The sequence below is a fragment of the Passer domesticus genome, chromosome Z, assembly GCF_036417665.1.
Source record: "Passer domesticus isolate bPasDom1 chromosome Z, bPasDom1.hap1, whole genome shotgun sequence".
NCBI lineage: Eukaryota > Metazoa > Chordata > Aves > Passeriformes > Passeridae > Passer > Passer domesticus.
Genome location: NC_087512.1, coordinates 48,952,320 through 48,962,679, shown reverse-complemented (window position 1 = coordinate 48,962,679; position 10,360 = coordinate 48,952,320).

Here is a 10,360-nt window from a genome sequence, read left to right as displayed (position 1 = left end):
TGCAAATTGCAATAAACAGCTGAATGCTCTCAGTAGCTCCAAGTCCTTCCTCTTACCATCCTGAACGGATGGACAAAATTAGCAATAACCAACATGAACAGCTCTTCACTTCTATTAAAACTTAACTCTTGAAAGATCCGTTTTTATTTTGTGTCTTCCAGGGGAAGCAGACATACCAAACACACGGGAGAACATAATTTTCCACGGTGCTGTTTGGTCTGGAAATTGGCGTGGTCAAGAGCTGCTTTCCTCAGGAACTGGTGGATAATCCCTCTAAGCCTCAAGAGCTGCATAATGAGTAAAGCCTGGACGGACCAACTTGCATTTCACGTGTTAGATGGCAATCCTTAAATACTCTGAGCGGTGTTTAATAAAGCAGTTAGAGGATACTGGAAAAACATCCTCTCCTGACTTGATCTGTGATTTGCAGGTAAGGAAAAATGTCCGTTTTCTAAAGAGAAAAAGAGTGTTTACATTGAGGAATTCCCTAGACCTGCCTGAGAAGGTTGCACTTCAGAGAAGACAAGGAAGCAATCTAGGGATCAAAAGGAAACTTAGTGTAGAGTTGAGAATAAAAACACAGAAACCCATACTGCAAACATTAACCCTTTTGATACACTGAATGGCTACGACTCTGTAACTTTTATTCCAAGTTGTACAAATTTTCATGTATTTTTTTTCACATTTATTTTTAAATAAGGCTGTACAAATAAAGTAGGGAAAAGCACGAAGTACAGTTAATATTGTCCGCAGAGTGCTGTTAAATACAGGCAGAATCAAATAGTGTCAAACTATGTCAAGCAATCTCTGAAGTCTGCTAGTAAGTTGCTGACCAAAAGGAATGGTAGGAAAACCAGAACAAATGTAAGAAAGACAAGTCTGGCTATCACATCTTTAATAAAAATCCATGCATAAGTGCCTTCTATTATGATAAAAACATTTGTCCTGTTCAGGTCCGTGAAAGGATTCTCACTGATTGCAGTGGGTTGGAAATTGCATGCTTTGTGAAAAGATGACAGAGAGAACATTAAAGTGATCTGGATATCCTTTGTAATCAGTCTCTGTTTCCTCCAGTAAAAATGAGATACATGCTTATAAATCACAATCATTCCTCTGCTCTCTGGAAATCTTATTTTGGTATTTCACACCACTCTTCAGATTGAATTTGCTGTTCTCCTTTCTATTCTTCTAGCAGTCACATGAGTAGGGACAAAAGTGCTGACAGTTCACAGGAAAGAGTCAGAAAGTGCATTCCACTTGTGTGGTTGTTTTGTTTTTATTGCTACATCACATCCATGTGTGACCCTCTCCTTAAGTGAGTGTCACTATAACCATTCATACCTGCCAAATATCACAGTGATTCAGGAAAGGGATTCATTTGTTTCAGAAGTCAGACTCCCAAAGTCAGTGCCATTCATGAATCTGTGTTCCCACCAATGGAGACCTCCTCAAAAAAGCCTCTTGGGTTTATCCTGGGAGTCAAGAGCAGAAGTGCCAGCTGAGCAGATCTGCAGCTGCCAACATCTCCTGCAGCCCCTCATGCCTCTGAGCTGAGCTGAATTTTCATATATCTATCTATATCTTTATATATCTATGTCATCTATCTATCTATCTATCTATCTATCTATCTATCTATCTATCTATTTCGATATATCTATATTTATATCTATCTATCTATCTATATCTATATCTATCTATCTACATCTATATCTATATCTATATCTATATCTATATCTATATCTATATCTATATCTATATCTATATCGTCTATATCTATATCTATATCTATATCTATATCTATATCTATATCTAATCAATATTTATCTGTTTAAAGAAGATGAGTGTACCTTGAGCCTCAGCAGCTCATCTCCTGTACGTGAGACCCCTGCCCTGAACCCCATGTCTGTAGAGGTGTGCATGGGTGTGTGTGTGTGTGGGAGACCTTTTTCCTTCTGGAGCAGCAAATGAGGCACAACATATTCCACAGGGTAGATTAAATTGAACAAGATGCCCACTTGAAGGCACCTGAACCGAGGATGAGATCTCCACCAGCTCTACAGGCAGTTTGGACACCCGGCTCCTATGGAGGAACAGGCACATGGAAACTAAAGTACAGCCCAAAATTATTAAATACCAACAATAATACACCTCCTTTTTAGTGGAGGAAATAAGGACCGCAAAGAACATGCAGTCCCACTGCAGAAATTTTATGGAGCTGCCTAAGAGTGTTAGAGAGCAATTTTAAGGGGAGATGCCATTTTTTATTTGTCTGTCCAAAAGGACATGTGTGCTCTGCAGGTCTTGGGTGGTATCTGTAGGCTCTTTATGGACATGTTGCATTTAAAACAGTATTAGATGGCTGTGCTGAGACCACAAGAGTAAATTCTAGATACCTGGTTATCAGAGGCTTGGCAAGCCTTCATGTGCAAATCTTGGGGCTACCCAGAAGAGCAAAGACAAAAACTTAGGCAAAAGTGATTCTTGGTTTAGATGGCTTGAAAGAATGAAATGTGAAGAATGTTAAAGCTTTTTTAGTATTACTTTTCCTAGATGGAAACCATAAAATCAGTGATCTAAAATGCCTCTTCCGATCCATGGCTGCACTATCCTATTACCAAGAGCACAAATATTAGCTGAAAGAATAAGTCGTGCTGCACGTGGATAATCAAGAGATTTTAGAATGTGGTCTGAACAATAATAAATCTTTGATATGGAACAGCATTGCTGCTGCTGCCTCAGCAACCCCCAGATGAATGAGGAGAATAATTAACTATGCAATGATTAACTATGACTTTTGCTGCCTTTCTAAACAGGATATGATGATACTGGCCACTTGTGTTTACAATTCTGCAATAGTGTTGCTTAATTGTCATTTTATGATTTCTTACCGAATCTGTTATCCAGCTTTTTTCTACTGGCACATTTTCTCCTTTATAGCCATGGCAATTTCAGAGATTTGGTTTGCTCTCAGCAAATTTGCTGCCAGACTGCAAATCAGACCTAGGTTTACTTGCAGTGCTGACCGGATCCTGGGAATACCTCGCCATGGCAGTCTGTGTCATTTACAACACTTCCTGATACTTCAGTGACAAAATCAAGTGATACTGGTTCCATACTGCAAGCTGGAGCAATGTGTTTATCTTTGAAGTCTGTGGGCTGAGACTAAAATAATCAGCATTAATTATTCAGCAACATACAAGAAGTGATGAGTTTTCAATCAGTATAAATCAAATTCCTATAAAATACATTTTAAGTATAACTAAGATGGGCAAGATAAGCTCTTCTTATTGTTATCAAATGCTTCTTTGAATCCTCAAGGGTCAGTGTCTCTTATCTCCATCATTGATGAGATCTTCACGTTAACTGCTGTACAACATCATACAGATAGTTTGTTCAACCCTACTGGCAACAATGTCTGGTGTTTACCACAGATGATGTGTCCCTTTTGTTCTTCTTTGGTGACAATTAAAATTATTGCTTGTAGACTCCTACATCAAACATCAGGGTTGTCAATATTTTAACAGATTAATTTTTCAAAGAACAGCAGTGTTTCTCTTCCTGATTTTACTAAATAAGAAGAGAACATGAGGCTAGCAAAAAATAATTAGATGAGAACTTGTTTATGTATAGCGTTTATTCAGTTGATACTTCTTACCAAATACATATATACATGATTTTTAGGTAATGGTGTATTTAACCAAGTGATGTAAAGTAACTCCAGATGGATGTACAATAACTCTCAGGTCATAGCTTTAAAATATTTGCTCTCCTCCCTTCCTTTAATCTTTCTGTTCCTGAAAGCCATGGGTAGTTGTAAATGATAAAGAAGTTCCAAGGTATCCGTTAGTCCAGTGGATTCCTCTATTTAAATGAAAAATCAAAAGTATACCTATGCCTTGTTTCCTATGGGAAAAAAAAATAGAACTCTAGTATTTTAGTCTTGGGCATTATTCAGATTTAATGGAAATATTGCACAGAATGAAATCAAATTTGGATTTGATTTTAAACCAGCCCTGCAACTCTCATCCTTACTAGTTTTAGCAAAGTGTCTTTATAATATGGGTACCTCAGAAAAAAAATTCAAATAAATTTCTATGGAACTGTGCTGCTGTGAAAAAAGTACACTTTCTTAAGTTTACCCTTTCTTCACACAGATGTTACAAACATAGAAAATTACAAACATATATGTGTGTATAAATATATATGTGTGTGTGTGTGTGTGTGTGTGTGTGTGTGCATCAGCTGAAGGAGAGAATGCACGGTTCTAAATTTGGAGCACCACCTTTGGAAACACAGATGGTACTTAATGCAGTCTAAAAAATTAAACATCCAGTATTAGCAGTGGGCCAACAAGTTTTGATCTGGTATAATTGCTATCATTTGTAATCAGATTTGCTTCCTGCAGTGGGTTGTGGAGGAATTAGTAAAGCTAAGAAGATCTCTAGAAAGCTGGGAAAGCAGGCCTTGGAAACAGAAAGAGCCAAGACACTTAGAGCTATCTGCAGCTGCAAAGTCTGAAAGTAGCAAATGTTACAATAGTAGAGCAAGTGAGGATATTAAACAAGAGCTTGAGTCTTAGGCTTGGCTAAGATAGACTTTTAGATGGCAGGAAAATATGCTTAGCAAAATACTAGAAAGTTTTAAGCTTACTAATGGAACATTGTGTATTGTTAATAAAAAGAAGACACGCAAGCACTGTGTGAAGCAGGTGTACGTGTACTTTTAGTAATCGGTTAAAACAACTGTCTGAAAGCTTTAGCAACATGCTATTGGCTAAAAAGTTTTTAAGATGCTCTGTAAGAAAGAAATCTTTGGCTGCTGCTGGCTGTACGTGAGCTTTGCCCTCTGCCTATTGTCTCAACCATGTAATGAGGCTGATCCCGCCAATAAGGCTCAAGTCTTGTACCCGAGCAGCCCCGGCCCGTTCATGAAAAGGAAAAACACCGACACAGCTTGAGGCTTAGGAAGGCAAAGAGAGCCTGCAGGGCAGGTGGCTGTGCTGTGACTGCAGCAGCAGGAGGGGTCACCTCGGGGCTCAGGAGGGGCTCCGCTGTCCATCCGCGATGTGCCCGCTCCTCCTGCGTCCTGCGAGTCCTTCCCTGGCAGTGACAGCGGGAGCTGCTCCCTGCCGCCGGCCGGCTCCTCTGCCTGGAGTCCCTCCGAGCTGTGCAGTACAAGATCCCTCTTGCCTGGAGCCAAATGCATGCCTGCGCCTTGGGCTGGCTTTGCCAGCTCTCTTTTTCCAAGCGTGTGACTCCCAGGCTTCTGCCCCAGCCCAGGGATGTTTGTTATTTCCATCCCCAGCTAGTTTGACACGGTGAATCACTGTGGTTTTACCTAAGAGGTGAATTGTAAGAGCCTAAATGAGAGATGCGGGACTCCAGGCGGCTCTTCCAAAACGCAGTTTATCACATGCAAGACGTTAGAGCAGTCCAGGGTCGTGGGCGACAGAGCCTGTGCCTAGAGCTGTCAGCTGCATCTGCAGGCAGGCCTGGAGACCCTTCCTTTAGGTTACAAATGCATTATATACTTTTCTTTGCTGAGCATCTTAATACAGTAGAACCAATCTATACCTTAACTTTTATCTATAGCCTATCATAACTACTACAATTACCATATTCATGTTAGTATTCTCCAATCACTAAATGTGTTTACAGTTTAAGCCAGAAGTTGTTTTTCAGTTTTCTTGCAGTGGAAAATTCCGACACCTTTTTTCTACTTGCAACATTTGCTGACTTGTCTGCCTGTGCTATCTTTCTGCTTAGTAAAAACATCTTCTTGTTTGAGGTGGGCTTATCCTTTGTTCTAAGTCATAAAAACCCCTTCTAACTAACATATCCTTTGCCTCCTTGGTTATCCAGTAAGACTGGCTCAGCAATTCTTTTCTTCTATATCAAAACTTGCTTCCATCTCTATTCCTTCCTCAGCTTCTACATTCAAAAATCTTTCTGCTAAGCATACGTATCTGTGAGACTTTCTTGTCAAATTTTCATCCTTCCCAACATCGAATCAATAAGATTGTGGTGCTTTCTTGTACACAATGTCCTGTTAGGACCAAAAAGAAGCTGCTCCTGCAGTTTGGCTTGTGGCTGTTCCTACACCATTTGCTCCACACGGCATGACCAAACAAAGTCTATCCTTTGCTTTACTAAGTTTAGGCTACAGCTTCATGCAAATACATGATAAGAGAGAAGAAATGCCATAAATCCCCTTACATTTTTCCCCTCCCTAGCCAGGGTGCTGCCTGAGGGGGTTCTGGAGATGGACCACAACTCTCAGACAAATACCCTCAGACGGATGTTTCACAGACAAGACAGGTCTCTTACCCACAGCTGGACACACCTGTGAGGAATTGGGTGCCACGGCCTGTCACACACTCGTCAAAGCTTCAGGATCAGTGAAGAAATAGGGACAAACATTGATGTGGTCGCTCATCACGGAAACGAGAAGTGCCCCAAAGCCAATGTCAGTTGAAAAGGGAAATTCATTACAGACTGCTGCAACTGCACTGATTAGACAGAGCGACCACTGCCTGATACAAGATGGCTGCAGAATGGCACCACTCTGCTGCCCCTATCTCTAAACAGAGAAATATATCCATTTCAGTTCCCACAATCGAGTATGTCACGGGTTACTGAGCGCTGCCTACAGCTCTCTGTGTGTGTATGTCTGTAAAGAACCAAACATGGACTGAATTATCTGCATATCCACAGAGCAGGAGCTCTGCTCCCAGTGGAGTCCCGGAGTTTTCTCAGCAGGCCTTGGCAGCCAGTGCTGAGCCAACGTGTGGCTCTGCTGCCATCCCCAATCTGCGCTTCCCGTGCCCAGCCTGAGTGCAGGTGGGGCATGTGCTGGCCATGGCCGGAGATTTCCATGGCCCAAATCCTGCAGCATTTCCATCTGCTCATGGCTTGGGGTAGCACAAATCACAAAACCCCCATCGCAGCTGACAAATGGCATTTCTTGCAGATTGCCACGCTGCTGATGGACAAACACACGATGTAGCTGCTGCTCTCTGTGAAGAGAGCTGCGGCTACAACTCACGAGAATCAATTTCCATTGAAAAACATCATTTATTTCAAATTGCTGCACCCGTGCTGACAATACAGAACTACACAAATCTCCATTTGGATTAAGAACAAGAATTTATTAGATTACTACAACCAGTCTATGTAAAAATATAAAAATACCAACTTCAGTTAACAAAACCTAATTTATTGCCAGCCTCTACAACTCACTAGATACAAAGATCAATTAGGACTTTAACAACCTAATTTATTACATATTACTACAAGTGTACAGCCCATATAGAAATACAAAAATATGCATTCCCTTGTAGGGGTGCATTAGTTTTAAGTTGGTTTATTCCTGTACCCCCCATTCCTGTTTATGGTTTTGCCCGGGCTCTCTCTCTCTCCCTCTCCTTGATTGTCCCGTCAGTTACGAGTTATCTCTCCTAATCCCTCCCTGGCTGCCTGTCTGTTATTCAGTGTCCATACCCTTCCATCCAGAACCTTCTGTCTTGGACACTGAGTGATTGGACCAGAGGTCAGGGTTCAACCCTCAGTTTATTCCCACTGGAGATCCGAGATGTTTGTTACGCGTTATTCCCTCCTCTCAAAAATTTAGATTGGTCATTGTATTCTGTTTATAAGGCCCTGCCGGGCAAGCATTTTTGTCCGCGCCCGACGCGCTTTCAATAAACCCTCCCGTTTTCCCTGTCGGCGCGGTCCGGTCTTTCTCCTGTGGGTCGCAGCCCAGCTCCTCTTCCAACGGCTCTGGGGGTTCTCGCCCTTCTGAAGGCATTCAGCCTTAAGCGCTCTCCCTAGGAAGTCTCCCAGGGGGAGAGTGCCCTTCCCCCCTCAGTGCTGCCGGCGGCGCGGCCGGAGCGTGCCCGGGAGTCAGAGTCTTAGAGGCTAGCTGTCGCCGCTGCATTCCCTCCCCAAGGAACCTTGTACCTAGAACCTTATCGATACAACTGTACAACTATATGACTCCATACATGTTTAAATAGTACTAAACACACACACACAGAAATATTTATATATATAAAAAATATATATTGTTATATATATAAATACCTATATAACAATCTACATATGTAAACAGAAATTAAATATTACATAATATACACGACATATATGAACAGATATATAACAGAAAGAAAAGGGACCCCAGCTGCCCCATCTTCAAAGCCTCTCCTGCGGCCTCTTCCTCCCGGGCAGAGCAGCTCTCCTGCACAGGGACAGCAGATGGGACATCTGGGAAGCAAAGGGAACACTCAGTCAGTAGGGGCACGTTTCCCTTGGCAGCAGCTGCACTTCCATCAGGGAAGAGGAAATGTCAGAGCCTCCCCAGGAGGGTCAGAAAGAGAAAGCAGCCGAGCGGGCCGGGCTGTGGTGAGCACAGCCGCGGCGGGACCGTCCTGCAGCCCCGGCAGCCCGGCAGAGCCGGCACAGATCCCGGGCCCTGCCGGCACAGCTGCCTTGCCCAAGGACAGCCCCTGTGCCAGCCGGGGCAGCTGCGCTGAGCAGCCCCAGCACGGGCAGGGCCCACGGCCACAGCCCACGCCAGCCTCAGCCCCACCCTGCCTCCCCGGCCCTGGGGCCTCACCCAAGCCCTCTCCAGGCTGGCAGCAGCAGGGCCTCGCTCCCTGCTCCTGCTGCTGGCCCTCGGCTTCTCCCTGCTGGCTCCCGGCAGTCTCCGGCGGTCCTCGTGGTCTTCATTGCAGCTGTGGCAAAAGTGGAGGTTCTGGAATTGGTTCCAAGGCCTGGCAGAGCTGCAGTCCCGGAGCCCTCTGTGCTCCCTGCTGGCCCCTCCATCCCCTCAGCCCCACCATGCTCTCGCCAAACCCCCAGCCCCCTTCAGCTTCTCCAGCCCCTCACAGTCCTCTCACCCCCCTCAGTCCCTTCTGACCCATCCCGTCCCCTTAGACCCGCCACCCCCTCAGCCTGTGCCACTTGCCTGTCACCTCAGTGCCACCATGGCCCTGGGCTGCCCCACAGCCCTCAGCCCCAGCAGCAGCTCAGGGTCACTGTCCCTTCAGCGCCACCACCCCCTCAGCCCCCTCAGCCCCCTCAGTCTCACCGTCCTTCAGCAGCTCCTCAGGGGACAGTGCCTGGGGCCACCGGCAGCTCCCAGCGCTCCAGGGACATCCGGGGCAGGAACTGCTGCTGCGCCCGGCCCGGCCGCCAGCTCGGACCCAGCCCAGGGAGAGGGGACACAGGGGGCACAGGGGGAAAAGCCAGAGGTGAAAAAGGCAGCCGAGGGGGAAAGAGGTAAAAATACTGCCTAGACCTACACTAACATCAATCTATCCATCTAAAAATCCATATAACTCTAACTACATATCGATGCAGATTTATAAGTATAAAAATATTAAAAATATATTATTACTCTATATGTATATAAATGTAAATTTTAAAATCTATAAATGTAACTGCATGCACATAAATATAATTCTATCACATCAAAAACTATATATAGATTTAACTGTATAGATGTATATATATATATATATATATGTCCTCTATAAACCTACAAATATAACTATGTGGATATATAAATAGGATTGTATAAATCAATAAATGTAACTACATGGATATATAAATAGAACTATGGAAATCCATAAATCTATGTATAAATGGAGGGATTCCACCTGCCCGATGGTCACAGGCTCTCCCTCCGATCCTTTTTCTCACGCAGGGCAGCCCTCCTGGCAAGGTAGATTAGGTGGAAATCTGAGAAGCAAAGGGAACACTGGGTCAATATTGGCCTCTGTGCATCTTTCCTCTTGGAAGTCACTGTCCTTGTGTCAAAGACTGTAAAAGATGGCCCGAAAGGCAGAGTCTCACTTGGCAATTTGAAGCCTGCTCTTTAAAGAGTCAGAATCCATCCAAGCGTTCAAAATTTCTGAAATTTTGAAGAATCCCAATTAAGTCAAAACCCTTGCAGTGCAAAGGGCACCCATGAGAGCTGGAAACACAGGCAGCCCCAGCTGCCACGAAGAAGCCCAGCCTTGTTCTTTCTCTGTGCTGACAGAGAGACCTCAGTCCCCACTGAAATGGCTGAAGCTCAGGGCTGCTGGAAGCTGAGCTATGAATCAGCACCGTTCCCTGCCGTCTGCAACCTGCCCTCTGCAGTGAGCAACAGCTCCTCCAAAACAACCACCAGCTCTGGGATGAACAGCTGGGAGGGAAAGAACTTCCTAGCAGGCCTGCAGGCTGCAGCAGCTTTGCTCAAGCATGCAGATCCAAAGTGCTCTATCTCTCCTTTAGTTCTCACTAATTTGGGGTAATTTCAGGTTTTCCTTGAGCTACTGGATTTGTGACTGATGATTTGCTTGGCCTCAGAGCTTCTG